At 45.3% G+C, this 26,471-nt stretch overlaps 1 long non-coding RNA gene across 1 annotated transcript in view; it reads right to left on the minus strand.

The window, feature by feature from the left end:
* Nucleotides 1–206: 206 nt before the first annotated feature.
* The window catches only part of LOC144149139 (uncharacterized), a 44,787-nt gene continuing 18,522 nt past the window's right edge, over nucleotides 207–26,471 (minus strand). Inside the window, exons 2-4 of the long non-coding RNA XR_013318198.1 lie at nucleotides 15,178–15,222; nucleotides 3,749–4,003; nucleotides 207–517 (exon numbers count right to left, since the gene is read on the minus strand). This is a non-coding gene — a long non-coding RNA (uncharacterized LOC144149139). The remainder of the gene's footprint in view (nucleotides 518–3,748; nucleotides 4,004–15,177; nucleotides 15,223–26,471) is intronic.

The raw sequence follows: 26,471 nt of genomic DNA on the forward strand, positions 1-26,471 counted from the left end.
GCACAAGTTTTGTTTCCTTTTTCCACCACCCACACAAATATGGCAGTTGTAGTGTCAACAGCAATGAGAATACTTACGCGGAGTACAACAACCCGCAAAGACAGAGGCCATTCGACGTGTCATTCTGTGTAGCGAACAACATGTGCAAAACTTTGGAGCCAAAATATGTAGATTTGGTGGTTACCGTTAAAAGAATACCAAAGGTGTTAAAATACTTTTATTTTATTTAAAGTTACCATCGAAGTCCCGAAAGACATTATATTGTAATTAAAAGAATTCGGACAGCTTCGCCGTGTTTCTGATACCACTATACGACGTGACTAAAAACATCAATCTTGAATGCAGACAGCCCTGCACTCTTGTTCTGATCGAAAATTATTCAGGTTTCCACCGCATCCAGTATAGTAAAACGGAAAGCAGTGGTTCTTTGACTCATCATAGTAGTACCGGACTACCGAAGCCTTGCACAATGGGTCGCCTTGGGAAAACTCTCTTCTGCAATAAAGGTAATAGTTTTCTGAAAGAAAACAAAATTTACTTGTTAGTTTTTGCTAACAAAGTTAGCTAAGTCAGAAAATTTTGAAAGCTCGACAAAAATTTCGACTACGCATTTATCTCTAGGAGGAAATCTTTCTGCTAAAATAGTGAGAATAATGATGTGGAATTGGAGAGCGTCAACTTCTATTTCTGAACACAGTAGGTTCACTTAGGGCATAGAAAATACTGAGGGAGATCAGCGTAAAGGGCTTCAAGCCAAGGCTGCAGGAGGTTAAAAGTGAAGAAACTGGTAGTCTGTACAACTGTTCGATGCAAGTTAAGAAACACCCAGTCAGTTTTATTTAACACATGCTGGATTTCTGCGTAGTGATTAGAAGAAGACCCTCAAGATCTGTCAGAGATCAGTGATTACATTGCATCAACACCAAAATCACACTTCATTCCATTCTAAAGAGATGTCTCGAATCAACGAATTTTTTATCCGCATGTAACTATTACTGGAAGAAAGGAGGCATGCGGGAAGTGTTGTTTGCAGTTCAATTGAGGGCGACCCCCATCGTTTGAGTTCTTTATTCTTAGCTCAGCGAACGAAGAATGACCTCTATCGGTTTTGTATCTTGAGAATTTTTCTCATTGCTTGGAAGAAAGCATGTCTACAGTTGCATACTTGTGGAATGCAAATTTTTTTTTATAAGCAAACGCAACTTTGTAGGTTAGCATGGGTTGCGCTAGATATGATTATAGTGCCTTCGTTTACTGTCAAAGCTGTTCCTAAGATTGTCGTTGATGTTCAATTCCTATATTCTGAAAATTTCTTATGGCTGCAACCTTCTTTTCTTTTCTTTAAAAAGACGTCTCTTGGTGAAGTAATACACCGACAAACATAATATCACCCACCTCTCTTGAACAAACGCGATAAGGGCTTTAAAATGGATTAAAGTTCGTGTGTTTTACATTTAGTCAGACTGTTTTGCCTAGTTTTTATGGATCGAATCTTTTAAGAAAACTGCACATTCCACAAAGGCATCTGAAAAACCTTTGTTTGCCGTATTGTCGTAATGATAAAAGGCACCGTACCATGTATTCGTATAAAACAAAATTTACGCCATCATGCATGTGTTACCTTTAGCGGTTGCCATAAAGGATACCACACCTTCTCACAATGTTCAATGTAATAAAGGGCATGTATTCACTGTTTTACGCAATTATAAACATCATCAAATTATGTTATGTAAAATACACATAATGACATAAGAAGGTAGAAGACTTACACTCAATGCATTTGCATACCCATCAATAGTGCTTCATTTGAAAATGCCTTAAAATTTAATACAGGATTGTTTGGATGTGTTTGTCCACCGCTCCTATCACAAAATTTGGTACTCTTGGCTACCGAACAATAAAAACACAATTGTATTCCTGATGTACCAACTTCTTGTGTAATGACTCTAAATTTGTTTTTTTTTGTGTGTGGTCTTAAAGGGACACTGAAGTGATTTGTAAACATTGCGGGATTATGAGCGCAAATTGTAGTCCGGAGTCCCTAGGCCTTGTTTCGACCACTCTGAGCGCATTTACGCGACTTTATTTAGTAGAAAAATCAATTCGAAAAAGCTATCCTCGTCTCTGCACCCTCGGTCATTTTCTGTGGCGTTTTCGTGTGACGACAGGAGGAGGTGAGCTGGCAATTGGCTACACTGTTGCACGGCTCGCCGCCCTCCCGACAGTCAGTCAGCCCACCGTTTACTCCGCCGGCCGCTGACGGGTCGTCGCAATTCGCTCGCTCAGTTGAAACTAAGCCACAACACGTTTGTGAATGAGAGTGCGCCTTTCTTTACTTTGTTAATTCGTGCACTGTAACTAGCTCCAAGTCAAGGTCGCTTCACACAAGCGCTGCACAAGCGCACATGCGACGCTTCGCTGACTTGTACGCCAGTAAGAAAATCTAAGGCCACTTGAAGGTGGGAGAAGATTCAGCAAAGTCAATCAAGGTACCACGGAAATACACTCAACTGCAACTTTTACGGTACAGGGTAAAACTAGGGTGCAGGAAGCACTTTTTTGCGCTGGGCGAACAAAGACAGCGGTCAGCAGCACCGCAACGCATCTGCGAACGCTTTTTCATCTAAGAAATGCAATACCAGACGTGAGATAATGTGGAAACTTGGGGGACGCTTACTGAACATGCGCAATAAAACAAATAGTCACTTAATCTGCTTGAAATGCTAAAACTAAATAAAAGTGTACGCTGGTTATACCTTATATACCTTATATTTCCAGGTTCAGCAGAGCTCGCCCGTGTCCGAGTGGCCTGGAACGCTAGGTATGTTATTGCAGGTGTTTTGCAACTGTCGAGTTGGAATCCCCGTGGGTACATTCTTTTTTTTATAAGCTGAATTTTTCGTTTTCGGCCGATGTTTTCTGTTTTAAGTTCACCTGTTTTTGGGCCGTAACGTTCACTGCTGCATGAACAAGTTCACCGAACGCGCGCAGGTTGACACTGACGCGCTACCGAGTTCTCGTTGGCGTGCTGCCCCACAAGCACCGACGTCTTGCGGGCAGGGGTCACAGGCCAGAATCAACAGACCCTTGGCATGGTGCGAACACGCTTTTTGCGATACAGGCATGACTGAGACAAGCTCCAAATATGGGGAAAAGCGCATGGCATTTGAGCGTCTGCGGGGACGCGGAGGGCGCTCATCGACTTCGTAGGCCTCAGCTAGTGATTGCTACGATTCGAAGCCATCCTGGGAGGCTTATCTGATGCATTTTACAGCCGACAACATGGCAGAAGTGCGGTATGACAATTACTGAGATATGGAGTTTGCCCATCCAACAATGTCGTCAGTTTTCAAGCCTGTTGTTTTACAGAACCGAAGCCGAAACGTGTTTGAATGCTAACCTTGGATATCGTCCAATCACTGTGCGTCTCCTCCCTTCGTCATAGTCTTTAGTTGGTGCGGCAGCAGCAAATCCCGCATGGCAGTTTTTCTTATTTTGCGCTTTGTAAAATAATTATCGACTTGTCAACCAGATAAACGATGAAAAGTGTGCTAACTTGAGCCATTCTACGCAGTGCATGCGAAAACGGGAGCTTTACAAATTCACTTCAGCGTCGCTTTAACAGGTGCTAGACAAGAAAATGGGTTCAATTCTATTTTGCGGCGTTGATGCGCTGCAAGTATTTCTGTTGTAGTATATATGCGGGAGATATGAAGAATGAACAAATGAAAAGTATATAAACACTTACGTGGCCAGCACGTCCTCATGCACTTTTGTCTGCTTCTAAAGTTATTTCCAGTGCCACCACATCCACTGTACGTGTACCGGTAGCAGCGACCTTCGCCCCAGTGGAAGAAGTACCTATATAGCAATCCTTTGCAGTTCCCAAGTTTTGGAACGACGAAACAGTTTTTCTCAGTTTTGTTACCCTTCGCAGTAACATTACTTGGTGCTGCGGCCGCCTCAGTTGTAGTCGACACGTCATCTTCTGCTGTTGTGAAGCCTGCAGGTACGTACGATGCACATGAAGCTGTAAGCGTATTTCTCGTGAAGTCAACCCAATAAACTAACCTAAAGCTTGAAACGACTTTTGGCGTATGAAGTGAGATATGCTATATCACCATCCGTCTGTAGGTTGAAATCTGGAATATCGAAATATGTAGCTTTTTTTGACAATATTTTTCTCAGACCTATCATAGTGTAGGGGTATATCATTCAAATTTACATTAGCTTATCGCAGAAAATATTTCCGCGAATGTTTCTAATGTTGCCCTTTGACGTAAAATTAGCGCGGTAGACATCCGATGCTTTGCATCAATATTAGCTGTATGAACTTGACGCACTTACTTTTTCTGTACTTTATGATGGTCCATTTCAATCTCAAGCATTAAACTTATCACTCTTAGCTCTATAAATAAGTAACCACGCCAATGCTTTTTTCAGTAAGTTGAATAAGCCAATGAGTGTTCCCCGTACAGGTGGCGATGAATAGTATGAAAACTTTTATTGTGTAAAAGTTGCAGGAGGTTTGCCTTTGTTAGGTTGGAGCACATGCGCATGCCGCGCGTCCTCAGCAGATTCATCAATATTGTATTTCCGCGATTTTTATAAAACGAGAACACTTTTCTCAAGTATATTAGGCCCCCTACATTTTGAACAATTTTATCACAATTGCACATGCACATATACAGGGCCCTATTTAATCGTTGAACTCAGTCTTTCAGTGCAGTTACACCACTCTTGTTGGGAGGCCTGCCGATACCGAACACAAATAGTGTGATTAGTACATGTGAGGCAGTAAAAAAAGGGCCGAATTGCTAATATATGTGGCGTTGTCATTTGAACTTACAAAATAATTAAGTACTGAGATAAAAATATTTTATTCTAAATGGGGTCTTCTATCCCGGCGTTATTCTTTATTGTCTACTAATCATAGGTCGGCCAAACAGAAAGAAATCACTGAAACTCAATCACAATTTTTTTCATTCAGGCTGTACTCAGTGAAACTCAAAAAGCTGTTCTGTTCTAAAAATCGCTCGTTCTCACTCATCACATACTAATTTGTAATCGTAGTCACTAGTGCTCAAACTCACTTGTCCTCCCGAGTATTCGTACTCAATCGGTACTCATGAGTACTCAATATGTACTCATAAGTATTCATTCTGTACTCATACGTACTGAATCCTCTGTAATCATGAGTACTCTCTCTATACTCATGAGTGCTCAGTCTATACTCACGAGTACTCAATCTTTATTCATAAGCACTCAATTTGTATTAGTCAGGAATACTCAACTCATTACGCAATACCCCAAGGGACATGTAGGTGTCCGCGTAGATTGACGTCCGTTCGTATCCAAATCACTGCCTGCTTAAACGCAGTTGCTCGATGCTGGCGTTTGGTTTTTGTTGTTCTGGATACAAGAAACTTCGTTACTGGTGGTATGTCTCAAAATCAAATCGGTTTGTTTTTCTATTTGTGTCCTGTGGTATTCACTTTGTCGGACCTGAACTTGACAGCGTTGATGGCGTTGTGCTCGTGGCGTCGATTCTGTAGGCGATCGTGTTCCTAAAGCTCGATGCGTGCTTGATGCATGTGAGAGCATTGACGTCCATTTTGTCCGCTGGCGAGCCGCGATGTACAAGGATGCCTCAGTTCGCCGCGCTGAGGATGTTGCTTCCATTGAGGTGTGCATTGCGTATGGTGCGGGAGCCGGTTGGCTTTTCATTTAGCGTGAAGTGGCGTGGCGTTGTCGTAGGGCGGAGTGACGAATTGGTCAAAATGGTTGCAGCTCTGGGCTCGCTTTTACCGTGGTTGCTTCGTAAGTGAAACCATTGTGATGGTGAAGCGGGCGTAGTTCGTCTCGTCCGTTCGGCCCACATTCCTTGGCGCCGTAAGCGTCACTTCATCGGTAGGGCATTCTATGCCTTCGTCTGGATAGGGTTCATTATATCCCGCTCTTGCCGTGTTCGTGTTGTCGCTCAAGCTGTCATCTTTTTCCCGTTGTTTCAGGAATGTTAAAATCGCTATTTCTTCCATACAAGCAGGCTCGAAAGCGTTCCATTCGTCCCTAGTCGGCTTGCTCGCGGTTGCATCTCCTTTATGAAATGGGGTTTGTCATGTGAGTCTCGATCGAAGCAGCGGGTGCCGGTGATCCCGTACGTTCCAGCTCGGAAGTGTCACAAATGCTGGCCATGTTGTCACTCGGTGACAAACCTACCCGCACGACCGTAATTTCGTTCGTTCGCTGGATTCGGGTTTTAGTAGCGGGTGCTGGAGAGCTCGTGCATTTCGGTAGCGTTGAACCACGTGCGCTGGGTGTTTTGTTGCTTGTTACAAGGTTAATTTCTGTGGTTGTGACATTCGCTGTCCAAGTCCGGATAGCAGAACCGGGAGCGGAGAATGTCGCAAATAGCGGTTTCCGGCGTGTGTGCTGGCTTGGTCGCGTTTTGTGCGCTTTGCATTTCGTTTACCGTGGTAAGCTTGTTCGGTCTAAGTTGGATGTCGTTCGTCACCTCTGGTGCGTTTCGTGTGCTGTGCTCGTTTTGCCAGGGAAACTCCCCTAACATTGGTGTGGTGTCATTCGCCACGTATGGTGCGTTCCGTGCGCCGTGCGTCTCGCTCGTCGTGACGTATCCACCATTCTGGATGCAAAGTCGGTTGCGCGGACCGGGGCCAGGACAGCAGTTACGAAAAATGTACGTACTGGCTCCGTTGCATTCCGCGCTCTCAGCGTTTCGTTAGTTTACGTCTGGAACGGAAGAGTGGTGCCAGGCACGTGGTGCTTCTTGGGTCGTTTGCGCTGCGTACGTTGGGCGCCTCCTTTCTCGTTGCTGGAATGACCTGAGCGTAGGCGATGTAGCTCGTCGATTGGCCCAGTGCCAAAGCAGCGTGTATTCGTGATCTCACTAGAGATGCACTGAGCTTCGCCTGCCTTTCTGCAATCGTGGCGATTACCTGGGAGAGGTCCGGTGAGCAGGCAATCACAGTTTTGCATGCATCGCCTCGTTAGTGCGCCTGCCGTCGTGCATGATGCTTGTGTCCGGATCTCGTGCAGTCCATGCACCTTGGGAAAGTTCTGGGCTACTCTCGCCAGTTGTCGCATGAAACGTTCTTGTTCTTCACGCAGCATCCTCCGCACAAACAGCGCTGCTTGCATGTTCCTCTGCCCGTTGCCATCGTATGCAGCCTGAAGTATCGCTGGCACATTCGTTCGTTTCGAGAGCTGGTGGTGTTGCTCGTTGTCTAGTAGAAGACACGAGACGATGTTGTCCTTACGGCCAGACCAAGGCAGCCCTCGTAATCGAGTACGCTCACCAACTGCTGCTTCTTTGTTGAACAAAGAACCTAGCGTTCCGTTGAAGTCACCAGTGGATCGACCACCGTTCACGTGGAGACCCTCGGTGCCGCACGTCTGAGTGCGTACTCCCGTAGTCGTGGTCCGGTTCGTCCACGTCGTTCTTCAGTTCGTCCGTTCGTCCTCCCGTGGCCTGAAATTCTGATCCTGTCGACTGCGCCATGTTAGCTAGGTCGTGGCTCGAATGAAAGGCTAGACAGGAAAAAAATTAATATGTTTACTAATAAGAAATACTGAGGTTACGCATACATCAGGAAAAAAGGAGCATTGGAAGAAAACGTCTTACACGGTGCACTGTCGTAGGGCGGCACACTGCGCGAAGGTGCGTACACGGAAGGGAGTGAAACGGAACGTAAGTACTCGGGTTGCGTCAGGTGTCTAGTGTTTCGTGAGGCTCGGGTGTCAGGTGTCTCGTGAGGCTCGGGGCTTCTCGGCTCTGCCGTGGCCGTAACTTGAGGTTTTCTGCGTGTCTTCTGGCGGCAGCTTTTCTCGTCCATTTTCGTTTCTTGGTGCGCTAAAAATCTCCGACTCATAGGAGCTGTACTCTGTATATCCTTGTACTCAGCTGTATTTCCTTGTACACATTATGCACTAACATTTCATCGTATTCAACAATGTTCTTATAATTTCGTCAAGGAATCAACCGCTTGCATTCAGGCGCTGAACTCTGTCAATGCAGTCCACTTAAAAATGAAAGTGCAGAGACTACGAGTCAAGCTAGGCCACCAATGCTTATTTAAACAACGGTAGTCTTGAATAGGGAACCAAAATTCCCAAATATTTCAGCGCTCTCGAGGCAAATCGTGTCGCTCAACTTTCGTCAGCATGTGTTTCTTTCTCCGATTGTCATTGTTTGCATTTCATTTAGGTATCGTGTAGAAACGCTTTCTTAATGAGAAAAGTTTTTATCTGTCTTGCGAGGTCAAACCAAGACTGGATGCACGCTGCAGGGAGTAAATGTAGTAGGACCCGATGTTCCGACGAGCCGTATTGGCTACAACTATCCTATAGCCTCAATTACGGTTAACGCAATGTTGCAATATGCGAAGTGGTACAGCTAACGCAATGTTGCATCATGCAATGTGGCGTCGTTCTCGGTAGCTCTTCGCAAACCCTGTTAGGCAAGTAGTCCTTCTGAGTGCCTAATTGGTGAGCACACTTTTTGCGACTTTAAATTTACTCCACTGACACCCTGGAGAAGATGACCGCTTACTTTCAATGGCATTTTGAAGCCGAAAAGTGATAATAAATATACGAATAAGGTGGTGTTGTGTTCTATTTGGTGGCCGCCTTTTGCACGGGGGGAGGAGACTGAACAAATTTGCGGAGGAGTTGGAGCCAAAAAAAAGGAAACAGCGGTCGGCACGGTATAAAAGGCCCAAAATGTGAGCTATGCACAGTATGCGGATACGAACCATTGAGGTGAGTGAAAAGTCGTTGCTCTGGCGAGTATATGTAAGCCAAGCTATGGCTGCCTGCGCCACGCACTCAGCAGACGACCTAGTGATAGCGCAAGGTTTTAGTAAGCCAGAGAGTTTGAAGGACCACTGTGATGACATCGGAACTAGCAAGGATTTTTGCAACGTGCCCTATCGCTGCAAGTACTGCAGAAAAAAAAAACGTGCGGAGCAGAAAGCTGCCATGTATACAACGGGGCGTGATATAAGTTGCAGTAACAAATTATCTTTATGACAGACACAGAGAAACAGACAGAGAGACAGGCCAACATTGTCACGCTCGAATGTGCAAAGAAAGTCTATCGTCTTTAAGGTTAGCTGAAAAGAGACGCTGCCGCCACTGTTCGGTATGCTGTGAACATTGCGGAACCGTCCCCTCACCAGCCCGGATATCACGCAAAATAAGGAATACACACAAAGACGAAAACGGGCTAGCACGCGAAAAGGCCATGAGGGAGGTCCCGCCAAGAGAAACAGACAGGACAGGGGTGCTACACGTGGTTATGTTTATTTCCATTAAGAGTCCTAGCAAAACCCACACGGGTGTGACGTTAACCACTCATTTTTGTATGCGTGTCTGTGTTGTGACAGAGCGCCCGACACATATTCGCTGTACCTGGCGACATGCCGACGGCCGAGTTAATTCGCACCTTTTTCAAGCCACCCACAGCAGACGTGCCGCAACTTCGCGGGAATGGGCCGCCCAGCATTCTCTCCCTTTTCCATCGCGACGGCTGGACGAAGTGATGCCTGGGACGAACGACCCCCGGCAGACTCGCAGCGAGTAGCGCCTAGAGGCGGCGCTGCTGAGTCGCCTTCCCTTTTTCTGTCGTGGCGGCTCAACTGACGCAATCGCTTCGCTTCCATTTGCCGCATTCAAACTGCGGCAGTGATAGCCCTGACTGGAGGCATTCTAACTGCACGCGTTTGCAATGGAAACCCGGGCGTATAAAACCAGCATACAGGCAGCGGTGGTGCGGTGGCATCTCATCGGAGGCACTCAGTTGAGAAGTGCTAGCGCCTTTCTCCGAGCCATGTAACGCTCCCGCTGCCTTTGTATATATTGTATGTACATGCATCTTCAAATCACTGCCGTCGGCTCGACTACTTCGGCACTCTGCTCTGCACCGCGTCGATAGCGGCCTGAGCAGGGCAACGTCGCAACAGTGTTGACTGAGCTAGGATGGCCCAGTCCCAACTGTGTGGTGTGTCTGTTGGGGGGGTGGAGCGGGTGGGGGGTTGAGGGCGTTTGTTGCGTAGAGTGGGTATCGCTCGCAGTCGAGGGTCGCAGTGCACCCTGTTGCTGCCAGTGCTTGGCAGCCGTTACAGCACTGTCCAACGGCCCTGCCGTGGTTTGTGAACTCGAAAACAAAATTTGCAGAAGCGTTTTTCGGAGCCGTGATAGCTTGCCCTGACGTCGCGCTATTGACGTGTTGATGCGTTCGTTGAACCGTGGAAATCTGCAGCTCTTGTCTCGAGCAGCGCTGATGAAGCTGACAGCGATAGATAAAAAGTGCGGTGGCGTTGTAAGGAGCTAGCAACCGGTTTTACGAGACCTTCCAAGACGCGAGCTTAGGGTAAAAACCCAACGTCTGACGTTGGCGTTCATCATATAAAACGGCCCCTTCACGAGGCCTTCCACAGTGCGAGCCTAAACTCGGCAGTAGTTACGAGCAAAGGTGGTCGCCCCGCCAGTAAACAGTAGGTGAAGAACAACCACCAAATTTCAGCGTCGTTGTGAGCTTCCTGATTACACGGTGGCCTACAAGGGAAGCGGCGCATCGGGTTGCCAGTCGAAAGCAAAGCCTTTCGAAAGCAAAACTCTCCTCCATCGGGAAGATTCCAGAGCTTTTCCACGAAATATGCAAGGCGAAACAAGGCCTCGCAAGTGTCCAACTGGGCATCATGATGTCTCATTAACAACCCACAACCTGCACGGTGGGGATATTAGCTCACTTGTAAATGAAGTACACGAGACCGTAGTCCACCGAACCTGAACAAAAAGTTTCAATATGGGAGCCTAATAAAACCACATGGGCGCAAGTACATCAGCCAAATTATCGCTTGAATGCGCACAGCGGAATGGTGTGGAAAGTTTCGATGACACAAACCATGCAGTCGATTTGACGCGAATCACGTTAATTGACAGCGACTGTTAAAACGAGTGGTTCGGCTCCTGAAACGACTACTCAGCGTCACATGCGTCTACGGAAACAGGTAAAGACCGCAAAAGAGCGACTTCAGAGTGCGTAGTGGATGAATTCATAGCAGCCTCCACCACATTCCCTAAAACAATTTGAACGGAGCAAGCTGAACGAAGCATGTACGCGTTCACAGGTCCCGTATTGTAAACAAAAATAACTGCGCCAATCAACACGTGCCGTATAAACACAGCAACTGCGGCCGCGCTTCCCGCCGGGACGTCACACCTTGTTTTTCCCTTTTCAACGCGACCCCTTAGCGACCCACCGCCGAAAAACGCTAACAGCGCGAAACAGGGACATGGAAAGGAGGTAGGCGCAGTTTTGGTTGATGGATTTTACCATCCTTGAGAGTTAAGCTGCACAGCGGCACCGCTAAATGTTTGCGACTCGTAGACGTGCGTCCAGACTCGAGTTCGGAATAGAACTTTTTTGCACTATTGTACTCACAAGTGCATGAATTAATGAGTGCAAAAATCGAAAATACAGTATTCATGAGTACTGTACTCATGAGGACTATGTACTCATGAGTACTCTGTACTCACGAGCACTCATACTTATGAGTACTGAGTACTCATAAGTACTACTTATGAATACTGAACTCAGAAGTACAGCGTACACGTGAGTACTCATACACATAAGTACTCATACTCGTGAGTACTCATACTCATTAATACGGTACTCATGAGTACTGTACTCACGATTAGTGGACTTTTCCCTGTACTCAATTGTCATCTTACTCACTTTTTCAATCTGGGTGTGTACTCACTCACTATTGTACTCACTCGTGAGTTTGAGTACAAATGATTACAAATGAGTCTATGCACGAGTGAATACGCCGACCTATGCTACTTATAACTCGTTTCATGCAATTTTTAACCGTTTTTCCATGCATGACAGGCGTCCTTCACAAACCCGGTTTCATGCTTTCTCCTTGCGATTCTTAATCAGCCTTAGCAAATATTCTATGTGTTCGCATAGACTGCTTAAATCAATAAATTATCAGTGTTTGGTATATATTATGGTCCCGGAACATTTCTGCATTATTTTAGACAAAATATTTGCGATCAGATACTTCTTGGCTTTTCTAAGCAGTACACTGATACTTAGGCGTCTGAATCAGGAAGGTCCTGCTCCATGTACTGTCACCTGCATACACAATTTGTGCAGAACAAATGTTCTACGGTACAGAACCGTTCAACGAGGCCTCAATTATGGGGCTTTTTTTAAGGGGCCTGGTAATAATTATTAGGCCACTATTCTTAAGTACGTTGGTATCTTTAACATTTATGAGTCATTTTGTGAAATAATTACCCGGTTTTTGTTGTGGGAGGTTTTCCACTAGCTCACACAAATGGAAGCATTCTTAACCTCTCTGTGTGGTGACTTTCACACTTATCTTCTGTTCAAATCTATTTTCACGGCCTTGTCATTCATTTTTACTTTACGCTCCTACACAGTTTGCTTTTCTGTAAAGCTTACCCATTTACAATGCCAAGAATCATTGCGTCTGATTTTAATAAAAAAATGTCTATAAACGTAATAATTTTCCAGCCTGTTCAGAATTACCAATTTGGTCGCTTGTGCATTTTCACAGCAGAGGTGTTTAGGCTGGGCATTGTCTATTTTGTCCCAAAAAACCTGATGCCTCAAGACAAAAATGTTGTTAGTGACGTCTGGGTATTCGAAAAAACCCGAGGGGTACGGGGTTAGCAGCGGCGCGAAACAATACCATGTGCACTAATTGTGAGAAAACGAAACGCTCTCTATACTTACTATCAAACCTGGTCTCCTCGCGTTACGAAACCGGCGTCTTTGTGATTGAGCTACCAACACTTCCTGGGCGCAAAGTATTTTATTTGGATTCGTAATGCGGGCATTTCCTTTTGCACTTGGTTATGGGTTCTAGCACGTGGTAACGCGGCCCACATCTGAAGAGATGTGAAAGCCTGCGGACGAAAGGATCCGGGCCTGCCACTGAAGTAGAACCTCCTGCAGCATGTACGGAATTATTTCGTGGTGCAACATTCGAATCACGGACGAATGGAAATGCGCCGCCACTTCTGCTGCATTAACAGCCATGCCCCACCGGTGCAAGCTGCTACGCCATTTTTCTATACCTGCAAATAGCTAGCCATGTTCAGTATAACCCAGGGTATTGCTCATGTTTTTAGTATCCCTATTATTTTCACGATACAGCCATATGTGCTGGTACTTTTTGCTCTGTTCAGTAATTATCAAACTGGCGAAATCCTATATGCTTTTGGTGTATGAAATTTATTTTTACACTATTCCTTTATACATTAGTTTCGTGAAGAGCTAAGTGCTTATTTTCTATTTCTGATTTTGAGATACTCCGCGTTTCGTGCTTCTCCATATAGAGGATATCAGCAAAAGTTTCTCAAAAATGAGGTAAATGGCCTTATAGCGAAGCGGATGATACATATACATTGCTTCAATATTGATTTCCTTCTACCCCTCGCGGAAGCAACGTTATACATCTGACTCATTTAAACGTAATAACCTATCAGATCATATCACTCCTGATTCTTATTTAAGTATGTAAGTAAGTAAGTGCGTAAGTACGTAAGAAACTAAGTAGGTAAGTGAATAGGTAAGTAAGTGATTGTGAAAGTGAAGATGTAAGTCTGCAAGTAAGTAATTAGCAATAATATTGTTGCACGACACGTCAAGTCACAATATCACATATTATCTAAGATCGTGGCTACGCTTCACAATGCACCTAAATCCCAGTGCACCCGTACAATACAATCACCCATCTTGCCATTTTCTCCGTCAGGTACAACTGGGAGATTTTTTATGCGCCGCACATGTTGAAGGATGATAGCAGGAAGCAGGTATTGCGTTATTGATGTATTTCTCATCCCTTATTTGACTAATCGAGAAGCGACGGGGAAAGCAGTTTTAGCATGTGTTTCAACCGCCTCTTATCAAGCTTCCAAGTTATTCTTGTATTGGTTTTGTATATTTCACTAAATATTTGTGTGAAAGCCTTAGGTGCCCCATTTCACCAAAAAGGCGCCGTTGTTTTGTCCTTATTCTGTAAAGAAAATGGCCTCCGCCGTAAGTAGCAAAAGTAGCACACGTGTGATCCGATAGGATTCGAACCAAGGTGGCAGAGTTGTAGTCCAGTCGATAGACCAACTTTGCTGCCTGCTTTTTTTTGTTTGTTGCATGAGAGAATACGCTCAGACATGGCAGTACGAGGACACTACGTAGTCACGCATACAAGACAAGACGCTAAAGTTAAGAAAAGCGCAAATACATCCACGTTCAGGCAAACGCACATGGTTCCAAAAGAAGGAAGCCGTCTGGTGATAGGTCGATTAAATTGTACACACCATGTACAAACGCCACAGTGTCTCAGAAATAAGAAATTGCTGATCTAGGTGACCCAATATACTTAAAACATAAGCGATTACGCCACCGACTGTACAAATCAATTTAAACAAACATGTTCTAGGGTTGCTTGCCTGTATAGCCGAATAGCAAAAATCGGATTGAGGAAGGAATGTTGCCATCAGAGAACGCATATTGTTCTCTTTTTAAACAATTTGGTAGCCCATACACATTTGGGGGAATGGAAACGAATTGGTGAGGTGTTTCAGGGGCAACCTACCACGTTCACAATAGTCCCAAGTATATAAACTGGAATCGTAACAGTTTCGGAAGGGCGCGTGGCACTTAACTCGTGAACGTGATTGCAGGTAGGGTAACTATGACGTGTGCCAATGAGCTTGATCATGTAGTTTGCTATGTAGGACGAAGAAAGCATTGCGAGAAAAGTGTCACATACATTCTGTAGCACAAAAAAGTGGGTTGAAGTAATGGGTGCTGAAAAGAAAGAAATGAAAGTCAAAGAAGAGATGAAGGTAATTAAGCTGAAAGCATGTTGTGATTGCGTATCGCCACAACTTCGCCCTCAAAGCACTTAAGATAGTGCCAAAAGGAATTTTTTATGGGGCCTAGTAAACCATGTCCCCGCGAGCAGTATTCAACAAAAATATTGTTCCAATAACCCTGAGAACAGTATTTCTTCAATGAACATTTTACGTTATCTTATATGAAATGTTTGTAAATCTCGAAAAATTTGCCTTTTTGTTATTCAAGATGGTATGCTGATGAACATCTAAAAAACTTACCAAGGCTTGTTAATAAGACGAGTATTGCGGACAGAAGGATCGCTCCTGAAACAAAAGGAAGCAAGAGCGTGTTTTAAACGTTACTGATGAATTTCCAACCATAGGCATAAATTTGCCCCATGAAGCCACGTGTTATAATATATCAACCCGTTGAAGAACCCACTCTACGGAGAGCCACTGAAAACAACTGAAAGATCCGTAGATAAACACAAAACAAAATTCTAGCTGATGCTAAAATTCTTGAAATTTTTGGATTCCTTCTTGTTTGGGGTAATGGTTAAAGATAGAATACGGTAAGCCGTATTCAACCGCCACAGTCACAAAGACCGTGCATCTGCTCAATGTTTTATTTAATAGAGTCGTTAGGGGATCACCAAGAACGATATGTGTTTCTGGTCGAAGTCAGCGGATTAGAACTTTAGCATCCCTACCGCGCAATAGCAAAACAACGCTGTGTCAAAATTAGAAGGAGAAGTACTATATAAATGCACCAGTTACATGTACTTGGTATCCCATTTGGAGAAAGGTTGTTTCGTACACGTGATTGCACCAGCCGAGCTGTTTAGGCTCCAACTTGGTTCGATAGCGTTCTCAATAAACATCAAGGAAAGAACGGACTGTACGTAAGCGTGAATTTTGTTGGGAGCGTTTGGCGTCGTTGAGACTTCTACGTGCGCCTGCGCAACGTGAGCAACTCGCGAAAAAATAAAAATTAAAAATATCGAGAGCACTTAAGCGTTGAAGAGCAAAACCCCAATTCTCTGCTGTTTGTATTACACACTACCCGAGGGGATTGCCTGTGCCAGAATCCTGAACACCTATCCTGGTCGTACAGATCTGATTTCGGACTTAAAATGTAGCTATGAAAATACACCTACAATCTCATCTTTTACAGTCACTCTAAAACTGTGCTGTGAATTTAAACATAGAGTTTCTACAGGGCTTACAAAAATTGGGAATACCCGGTATGGTCCATGGGTGTGTCAGTTATCTGGTCAGTGGCATATATGTGATTCAGCATAGAATAGCCATACGGTGCAGCAACCGGTGCCTCCAATACTTTGTGGGATATCGTGGAGTTCTCCTGGGTGACCTAGCCAGTACTCCTGCGTAAGACACCACGCGAGCTCCCGGCGTTTCAACCACGCGGGCTCCCGAGCCTATGGCAGCTTCCCGCCTGCGCCGCGGCGGGGAGAGGTTGCGGCCGCCGTAAAAGAAAGGGGAACGCCCCCCCCCCCCCTTCTTGCCCCGGCGGCGGGTGGCGAGGAATGGGGAAAGCGCCGGAAGTCAGTGTTTCCCACATCTTTTGAATCAAAACTCATAAGCTGATAAGTTAGCTGCTACTCGGTATCGAACTAATAAGCTGCATACACTACAGTATGAGCCTTTATTTCTGATACCTTTTGGAGTCATAACATATTAACAGGAATCAGAACCTGACACTGGTTACCATTCCTTCATCCTTTCACCGCTACTTACCCCACGCTGGACACCTGTTGCAACCACGCGAAAAATTATCGTCTTCTTACTACACTTGGCCCACCGGGCGCACCCAAATTACTCACCAGCAATGAACGATTACACTGCTTTTACATCGCATTAAATAATTTTTAGCTGCCAGTTTGATTGTGCAAAACCTTCCATTAAAGGAGCCATGAAGACAAAATACAAGTTTGGTTTATTATAAAGGCTGCTTTGTCCTGATAAAAATGGTACCGAATTCATCGCAAACTTTCGAAAAATAACGGAGATATTAAAAAAACGTGTGAAGCTGTGGTGACTCGCTAGCCGGTTTCCAGCAACGTTTCTATGACGTCACCGAATCTTGTTTGGGCGATTGCCGGCGGCCGAACCAATCAATCGCCAGGACACATGACTGGACGATTGTAGTGGGACCGCTAGTTCAGTTTGATCGAATCACTCGAATGCTAACGTGCATCTAACACACTGAAAATTATGTTTTTAGTGCTGGCCCATATGACGTCACTAGGCGCGATAACACATCAATGTGGCGTGAAATTTGAAAGTTCTTAAGAATTTCTTGCGTTTTTATCGCTTAAAAAACGTCTTTCGTGGCCGGAATGGAGTTGAGTAGGTACTGCAGCCTAACTCTTTAAAGTTAACCAAAGTTGTATTTTCTCTGCATGGACCCTTTAAATATGTCAAATCTTCCCTTTTGTTGGGCTTCTTTCTCCAGTGAATTTTATCTTTAATGCTTCTGATCATGTGTTACTCCATGTGACTAGTTCGTGGTGTTTTGCAGCAGACTATCTTTGGGAGCATAAGGAACTGTGTTGACAGCGTGGCAGTTACCGAGCTCCTCATGCAATTAAAGCAGGCCGGCGATATTTAATCGCTGCGCCACGTGGTCGTATACCCAGTACGAGAGAACAAAAAGGGATTGCGTGAACTTCGACTTGAGCAGTTTCCTCAGCCGCGGACAGTGGAGGCAGCTGACAGACCGAAGGTGATAAATTACCATTGTTTTGTGTTGGGAGAAAACTTCGCCAGGCATTTTTATTGCAAAATATAGTCAAATCTCGATATAACAAATCAGACAGGAGCACCAAAAATTGTTCATTTTTTTGAACTATCGTTGAAATGAAAAACTGGCCATCGTAAGCCTGGGTTCAAAATTAGGAATTAAAATCACGTACGCTAGCAGTAGACGCGCGTGCGCCCAGGCAAACTCTCAAATCGAAATACTGCGCTTACTTCAAAGGTACTTCATTTGTAGCTAACAGTTATTTTCTTCTCGCACATAAAGCATGCACTACCGATTAGGAATGCTTCTACATATTCCACCGTGCGCGTGAATTCACGGGTGAACCTAAAGGTTATTTTTAAAATTTAATAGCCACCCTGACGGTTGTACTCGCGGTGAGGTTAGCGCTCATTGTGCTCACGGTTGAAGAAGAAAGTTTTATATTGTTCACAAAAGGACGCTGTTCTCACAGTGAAACTGAATGGTATAACGATTTTGTTGGTATTTAGAGGCTCTCCTGAGGGGTGACCCAAAGCTCTAATCATAATTTACATTGTTTCCTCCTTCCCCTGCGGCTTCGGGCCATCCTTTCCTTATTAAGTTTTCTTCCTTCCTTCTTTGCATTGTTTACAATGATATACCACTAAGAGTGAGCAGTTCCATCTAATCTCAAAATGTACAACTCGAACAAAAGTCCAGAATATCAGCATTTTAACCTGTAAGGCACGGTAGGGTGAAATGTCTGCAGGACAAATTTGTTCTTACTGCATATTATAATATTAGCGAGCATAAAGTTAACTGGAAAACTAGAGAAACACCAGTCATGTGCTGATCTACACTGGTTTCAATAGTGTGTCTCTTAGAAACGGGAACTCACGGGAACCCTCTCCATAGGATCGCTTTACAGGCATACGCCAGGTGTGCACTGAAGAACTTACCAGAAAAGAGACACAACTTCAAACATCGGATGCGCATTTTTTTTTTGTTTACTGTTCTGTGGTTTTTCCTTTTTGGAGTATGTCGAAGGCCGGTTCATCTATTCCTTATTTTAACTTCCACTCTACTCAAATGAGCTGAACATCGCGCATATTAGCAACTTCCGCATGTAGAACTGAGCAATAAATAAGGCATAAGACTGTCCTTTGTTTAGGGATTACAAATATTTGCAATGTCTCCACTTATTTCATTGAAGCAGTAGGCTTACAGGGCAACCGTGACAAAATACTGCTCAGGCCTCCTGCCTCTCTGCGTTTTCCAATGTCTGTGGTCTAGCCACGTCCTGTATAAGCCCTTCGTTTCCTTACCGAGCGTAGCCCTGATTCACGCAACCCAAATTAAGTGTTTTTTTTTTTTGTTGTTGCTGGGGTACACTTACCCCATTTAAATTGACCTCGGGAGGCCCAAGAGCTGATGTAGTCGTATTTGCCCTCACAAGTTTCTGTTCGGACCCAGAAAAACTATTTTCGGGCGCTAGGGCCAAATGAGTTCAAGTACCGTTTGATACAACAATTGAAATCTTGAACGTTTTGTGCCGAAATAATTTACCCGAGCATGGCACCTGAAGTAGGGGATAAACTAATCTTTATTGGATTTATACGCTTGATATACTTGAACGCGGAAACAAACAAAACCAAGTAAAGGGTGATGAATATTCGCCATACAGTACAGTGGCTACGAACAACTTATTTTGCAGTACCCTGACTCAAAATGTGCCCTCAACTTATTTCAGCAAACTTACGCAACACTGCGCAATCAACGTATGTTCAGCAAGAAGGAAGTGGTCTGCCTCTGTTCACTCCTTTTATAAGGCAATCGGTTCACACTCAAGACAAATCCTTCCGTCGCACCAAAAAACCACGAAGAATTAAAGATGTGGTCAGGGAGGCCCCGATACTGCCTCGAACTCAGCACATAAACAGCGTGAAACCGGCGAACAACAACTCTACTACCCCAAACTTCCGAGGATTACGGGTTAGCAGCGGCAGCAAGCACTGCATGTGCAGCCAATTAGGGAAGAATAAATACGTCTCCCGTGTTCGGAATCTAACCTGTCTCCCTCGCGTTATGAAACAGGTGTCTATCCGATCGACACGATATTCGCATCCCATGCACATAGCATTTATTTGGGCTAGTAGGGCAACGTTGGTTTTAGAGTTGGGGGTTGGTTGTAGCACGAGATAACGCGGTCCACCTTGGGAGTCATATGAAAGCCTGCGGACGCAGCAATCCGATCGTGGCAGTGAAGCAGTTAAGTTCAGAAGGAGTGAAGGAGTGTTAAGTTCAGAAACAAATGCTAGGTGATGACGCGTGGTGCGGAAACATGGCGCCTTACTAAACCACTTGAAATCAAACTTAGGTGTTCTCAATGGGCCATGAAACGAATATTAATCAGAGGAACGCTTAAAAACAAGACACGAGCTTCCTGAGCTCCCTAGATCAGAGAACCAACTAGAAAAGAAGGTGTCATAGATCAAACAGGGAAAAGGAAATGTACTTGGTCTAGCGGTGAAATTTTGCGAAATGACAATCGGTGGACTACCAGGGTGACAGAGTGGAAACCGAAAGACGTGTCTAGAAAAGACGAAGGGTAAATGCTGGATGGCGGGACGAAATAAGAAAATTCGGTTGCAAAGAATGGCTCGAGCGGCGTCTTACTGGAGCGGTGGGGGGTCAGTTGCGAGGCCTTAGTCCTGCTCTGGATTTAGTGGGCTGTTATTGTTGTTGCTGTTGTTGATAATGATGTTGATGATGATTATGATGATGACTACGATGGTGATGCACTCTGGTCTCGGCGAAAAGAGAAGGCCGCCAGCCCGCTGTTTCTCCATCCTGGCCCCAATAGTGCAAGTGCGCCAAATTTTTATTGCGTGCGTAGCACCACATTTACTTGTGATGAACACAAACCGAAGTACTGTGCAAGCTTCTAGGCCTGCACGTCTCCCTCTCGTAACCTTAATTTCGTTTACGGGATGAGCATAATTCCTCAAATTCTATTTCTTAATAAAACATTCCATACCAGGCCACATCATTTTATAAAACTCTATCGGCGCTGCCCCCGTTCGTACACCGTGAGCTGCATGTGCTTTACGTTGAAATAAAGAACAAATGAAAGAACTTCCTTTGCAGTTTTTCTCATTCAGATCTTTTGCGCAATTTTGATGTGATTAGCGCTAGCCAAGGTAGGGTTGTAATAGTTACTGTGGCCGTAAAGTCAGTGGTAATAATTAAAGAAAATTCAATATTGTAACCAACCATTTTCTGCACTGCTGTATTCGGCAACTCACAACGAATTACAACTCTTTGTGTTAATTTTTACCCATCGTAATCGTTTTCAAAAAAAAAGGGCAACTGTTGTGTGGTCATGAGCGGTGTTGTGAAGTGCTCACGAAACGTAATTGATTACACTGTTCAAAACAGTATGGGTGCCGTTCTCAGACATCTGGATGCGCCACACACACGCGGAATAACAACAGCCGAACCTGCTTAAGTCGAACCTTAAGGGCCGCGACAATTGGCCCGAAATTAAAGAAGGTCTAATAACGTCAATTCACATAACTTTGGGGGTAGGGCAGGGTCAGGTAAAATAAACGCGAAGTTCGAATTAAACGAAAAAAATTAACGCGGTTCGGCTGTATGTCCGAAAGCTGCCGGCTTTTCTAGAGTGATCTACACTGGCAGAGGTTGAGCAGTTTCGCATGGCTCCTAGACAGCCGTGCTGCGCATGCGTGAGGGGCAGTGCCTTCGCACGGCGCGCAGAACGTTGCTCGCTACACGGCGTCTCTCACAATCCCCATGCGCTTATCCTCTTCGCCGAACGCGCGGAACGTTCCAATTTATTACAATGGGAGGGGAGGCCGGGTGTGGAACCGATGGCTCGTGTGTCGCAGCAACACCGGCGTGCCCCTGTGGAACCAGCTTAGTTCTCGGGCGATTGGTGGCGCTGCGCCGCAGCCGCTTGATAAATACGAATCTGTCACATACTGAGTATACCGTGTGTGCCTGTCATTGAAGCAACACTTATCATAATAATCGAGCTAATCCTATACGACTAGGAAAGCTAAGAATAACCAACTCAACATTAGCTCACGCTATGTACATCCTCGAATAGGCAATTAGGCCACTGCACATTTTTGGACCACCTATACGGTCATCTCATTCTGTTCGAAACTGCATATAAACTGTTTCTTCTGAAATTTTTATTTAAGCTACACCCCATTTATTTTATTTCTTCCAGGGGCGCAGCTACCCATACAAGTATCCAAATTTCATTGTTTTAATTGTCGGAGAGTCATTTGATGGCACAGCTTGTTTTTATCTGCCAGAACACCAGGGAAGCCTTATGTGTGGCTATTATATTTAACCTTGCTTTAAAAACACAAACTGAATAGGAATAGCACATATTGAATATCATGCTAACTCTACTTCACTGGCGCAACAGCACTCGTTGGGCCACAAAAGAAAACTTCATAATTTAAACACTTTGTTCAATATACACTATACATTTTTATCGGGACGACAATCTTTACTTTAACAGAACCCAGCGGAAAGTGACCTTGGTATGTATATTGTACCTCATGAGTTAGTTGTTTTTATGTTTATAGCATACACCATGTTTAGCAGGCATCGTTTGTTACCCATTGGAACTCGCGTTTCCAAAATTCCGACTTTTCGGAAATCCCACTTTGTTAACACTGCTTCGTGGTTGAACTTTCCTGCTCCTGGTTTCTTTCTTAGTAAAAATCAGCATTTTTCGTTATTCTACTTTCGTTGTGATCCTCCCTTTTTCTTCACGTAGTAAAAACCGCTAGGTTTTCCTTTTATTTGGGACTTCACTTCTTTGCATGTGTTCGTTTTTTGTATGCGGAGCTATTGTTTCGTTTAAAACGCGTGGTGACACATTCCGTACTTCTAGGAAACGTTTAGACAAAAAAGTTTAAACGAAGTTCACCAAACTTTCATTTACGTAGTTCCCGTGAAGGAGATAAAATATTTGTAATTGAAATTGAACATGTAGTGACGTCAAGACGGAAGCCCTGAAATTACTGATAAATGTGGGTACGGTAATAAACCCTCCCTGTCTGTGCGGCAGACCCATCGCCAAGATACACCGTTCAGCGATCTTATCCCAGCAAATAAAATACGAAGTGAAAAACAATACTTATAATATTTTTACATGGCGGCACGAGGAACGATAGGAACCATTTTGGAGAAGCTGCTGTGACGAATTTACGAAAGGTGATACCGTTTATTTAAAATTCGGCCATCGCGGCACCCTCTATACCCGCGCCACCAATCCTCATCATCTGTCCGTTTACACCTCGAGCTTCGCGATGGCTGCGCCACCTACCGCAGCTTCTCCGCGGCTTTTGCGGGATGAGCGCTGCGTGGCGGATAGGGGCTCATACAAGGTTTTGGTCCTGGTTCGCATCTTTTTGCCATTAGGCCCAATAAACAACTTGTTTATTGCGCCGAAAAGCAAAAACAGCTCCAGAAAACGCTTCACAAAACGGCTAAGGATTTGTACAGTGCTTGAACGCCAACAAAATTTTCCGGGAACGCTGTTCTGCGCGCTTTCTGGCCGCTCTTACAAACGTCAGCGACAGCAGCAGCCCATCCCCACTGTCACATCCGAACACGCCAGGCACGAGTAAATTCTATTGTTGCCTCGTTGAAACGTAATGCTGGCACAGTGACAGGGTGGTTCCGTCTTGAAGCACGCACAACGAATGCGGATTTGCTTCGAATATATACGTTGTGGAAAAATCTGTCCCGCGCACGCGATTACCCAATACAGTCAAAAGCGGTCGCGGGTTCGATTCCCGGCCGCGGCGGCCGCTTTTCTGATGGAGGCGAAAAGCAAAAACGCGCGTGTTGGCGAGATTTCGGCGCACGTTAAAGATCCCCAGGTGGTCAAAATTAATCCGGAGCCCTCCACTACGGCGCGCCTCATCGCCTGCGTTGCGTCGGCGCGTTAAACCCCACAATGAATCAATCAATCAAATACAGCCAAAAGCGGTTATCGAGAACTGCCATATGCGCCACGATAAGTTCGAAATATCCAATAATTCGAAATACCCGAACCCACCCATAACTACTTTTTTTTACGAGTTCGCAGTACCCTGGACTCCCCTACCCCTACCCCACCGCCTCCCTGTGCCATCCCCGCATTCAGAAAAGAACATACTAAAGTATGCCATTGCCATACAGACACCTACCTTTATTGCAAACAATACAGCTTCTTTTCACTCTAACTACCTACTTTTCCAAAAAAGCAGTGTATCTTGTTTTCACTTTCATTTTGGTGGCGTCAACTAGCACAGCATTCCCACATGACACATCATTTGCATCAGTTGCAGTTCGTGTCCTTCAATATTGAAGCAACATTGGTGGAGCACATTGACTGCCTGATGCACTTCATTATGCTTCGGAAGGCTTCCGCTCGCGAAATCCCCGCCTCTTTGGTGCGTCCAGCTAAGCCAGCAGCCATGGCATCGGCGACGGTGTCGGCGTCGGAGGGGCTCACAATGCTGGCAACATCGTCGTCGACACTGGGGAAATCCTCGGAGGGCACTCCTTTCAGCAAACATAGGGGACGTTGGCGGCTCTTCCCATAGCTCGCCGATGCTTCCATCTTGGTCCGGACTCGCTGACGGGGAGGGTTTATTGTGAGTCAGTCGCGTCGTTAAAAGTTACGGAAAGTGACGGGAGTCACGTCGTTTCATGGGAGGATCAAAATCTCCATCGCAGCCAATCAACATCTCGATCGCCGCTCAGAGACCATTCATTTTGGCGGCAATTCTAGGCGCACCGAGTTGAGATATATCAGATGTGAACTTCGTTATAAGAAATATGTTTCGTGTGTATTTTAGTAACTGATCTTTTTTGTTCGATATGTAGCATAATTAGCCCTATCCTGGTTCGTTATAATCGTCTTTCACTGCACCAGACAACCTCTTGGGCATTTTATGGGAATATAAGCCTTCAGAAAATAAGGCGCATTGTGCAAGGCTCGGCGCCGTTTATTCTGAGCACAATGATGCCTCATATCAAGAACAAAGCAAAGTTAATGAAACCACGCAATAACGATTGCCTGCAAGACGGAAAGAAACAGAATATCTCGTACGGAAATGAGAAACCCAGTGCAGCTTACAAAATGCTAAATAGGTGCGTTTGAACTTCCGCCAGGGAGGACTCGCCAGACTCCACTAGATGCGAAATGCAGCTGGTATTTCGCAGGACATGGGGTGCTGGGAGAAAGGGGTAGCCTAACTAAAGTTTTGCCCGAATGCGGAGCGAAATCAAGCAATAAACATTTTGTAATCACACACACAAGCTGCGCGTTCCCTTTATTTTTGTTTTTCGACTTGCACGAGTAGCTAGTCACTCGCTGGACGCATTTTTTGAAGTGCCACGTTGGCAGTTCACGAACGATACGAGGTGCCGTTGGAAGAGTGCAGTATCTGATCAGGCCCACTGAATTTCTTTCGTGCTAGTTTCTTCAGGCTCCCTGTGTCATATGGCGATTCTTCGAAGAAGCGTTTCTTCGTGGACGCGGATCACTCTATAAGCCCTCCTCGACCCAGACAACCCAACCTATCGTGAGCTGGTCCATGGCCATGATTTTTTATTATCCACCATATTTATTTCGTGGAATGTTTGTGAAATATATGCCATACTGGTTTGTCAAGAGCAGTGATCAATACCTGAGGTATGGCACCCGCAAGCGCATTTGGCGTGCTGTCAAGTATGCGTGCTCCGTTAGATTTTTCAAGCACACAAAACCGATTCCCATCGTTGTGTATAGCCGTAGCATGACATCCGAGGAAATGCTGATTACGGACACACTGACAGTACATTTAAGGGCAGTGGGGTTAATCAGCTACATGCATAAGCCGGCATCGCGAAGAAGGCGTGCGACCCACACCTGGCACTTATACAGACCGAATGTAGCACACTGAGATCGCGCCAGAAATAGTAACGCTCTCGTAAATACACCCTATATGCGAACAGAGGGACTGCTCCACATAAATATCTATTTCCAATGAGTAGAAACGTAAAACTGTGTCGTGAACGTTTCCCAAAAGCAGCAGCCACAGTGGGGAACGTTCTGAAGCGTCCGGCGACTGGTTTCGAAGCGGGCCGTCAGGGGAATTTCAGCGGCGCCTCTACAGGCAGCGCTCGAGGCGTATAGGATGCCCATTCGGTACGTTCCACTTTCCCGTTCCTTTTCTTTTCGTTGCAATATCATCACGGGTATCATTGATCGACAATGCCCTGCAGTGCCATGACCCAAAACAGAACATCCTTGTACATAATGTAATCAGATCGGTCATCATTATCATTCGTTGTTCCTGTAACATCTGCCCTCCAACCGCCACAGAAAACCTTTGGTGACGGTGCTGTCTAGCGTTCGTGCACCAGCCTGCCGTGCCGCTTGGAGAAAAGGAGGCGCCCATTGCCTGCGCATCCCGCTCATTGCCGACCAGTACACCCCATGGCCATCCTCCCCGCCCCCATGCGTCCCCTGTGCACAGGAAGGCCCCGCCTTGCTCTCTCCCAAAATTGCAATCTCGGCGTTCCCGCGAGCAATGGTCTCGCATTTCAGTCTACACTGTCGTTCAAACGGCTTGTCCCGTACCCTTCGCCGTCTTGGAAGGATGATTATAATGTTGTTAAGTGGCGGCAGTAATAAAGTGAGAGGAACGATGATAGATAATGATGAGCGATCTATTTGCGTTATTTACGAAGCGGCCACGCGGGAGGCCCCGTAATGTACGCGCCAACCACTTCGTCGTCATCTGTTTTGGGA

Source organism: Haemaphysalis longicornis, unplaced genomic scaffold (genome assembly GCF_048455015.1).
Source record: "Haemaphysalis longicornis isolate Haplotype H1 unplaced genomic scaffold, Haemaphysalis longicornis Haplotype H1 scaffold_8, whole genome shotgun sequence".
NCBI classification, from domain to species: Eukaryota; Metazoa; Arthropoda; class Arachnida; order Ixodida; family Ixodidae; genus Haemaphysalis; species Haemaphysalis longicornis.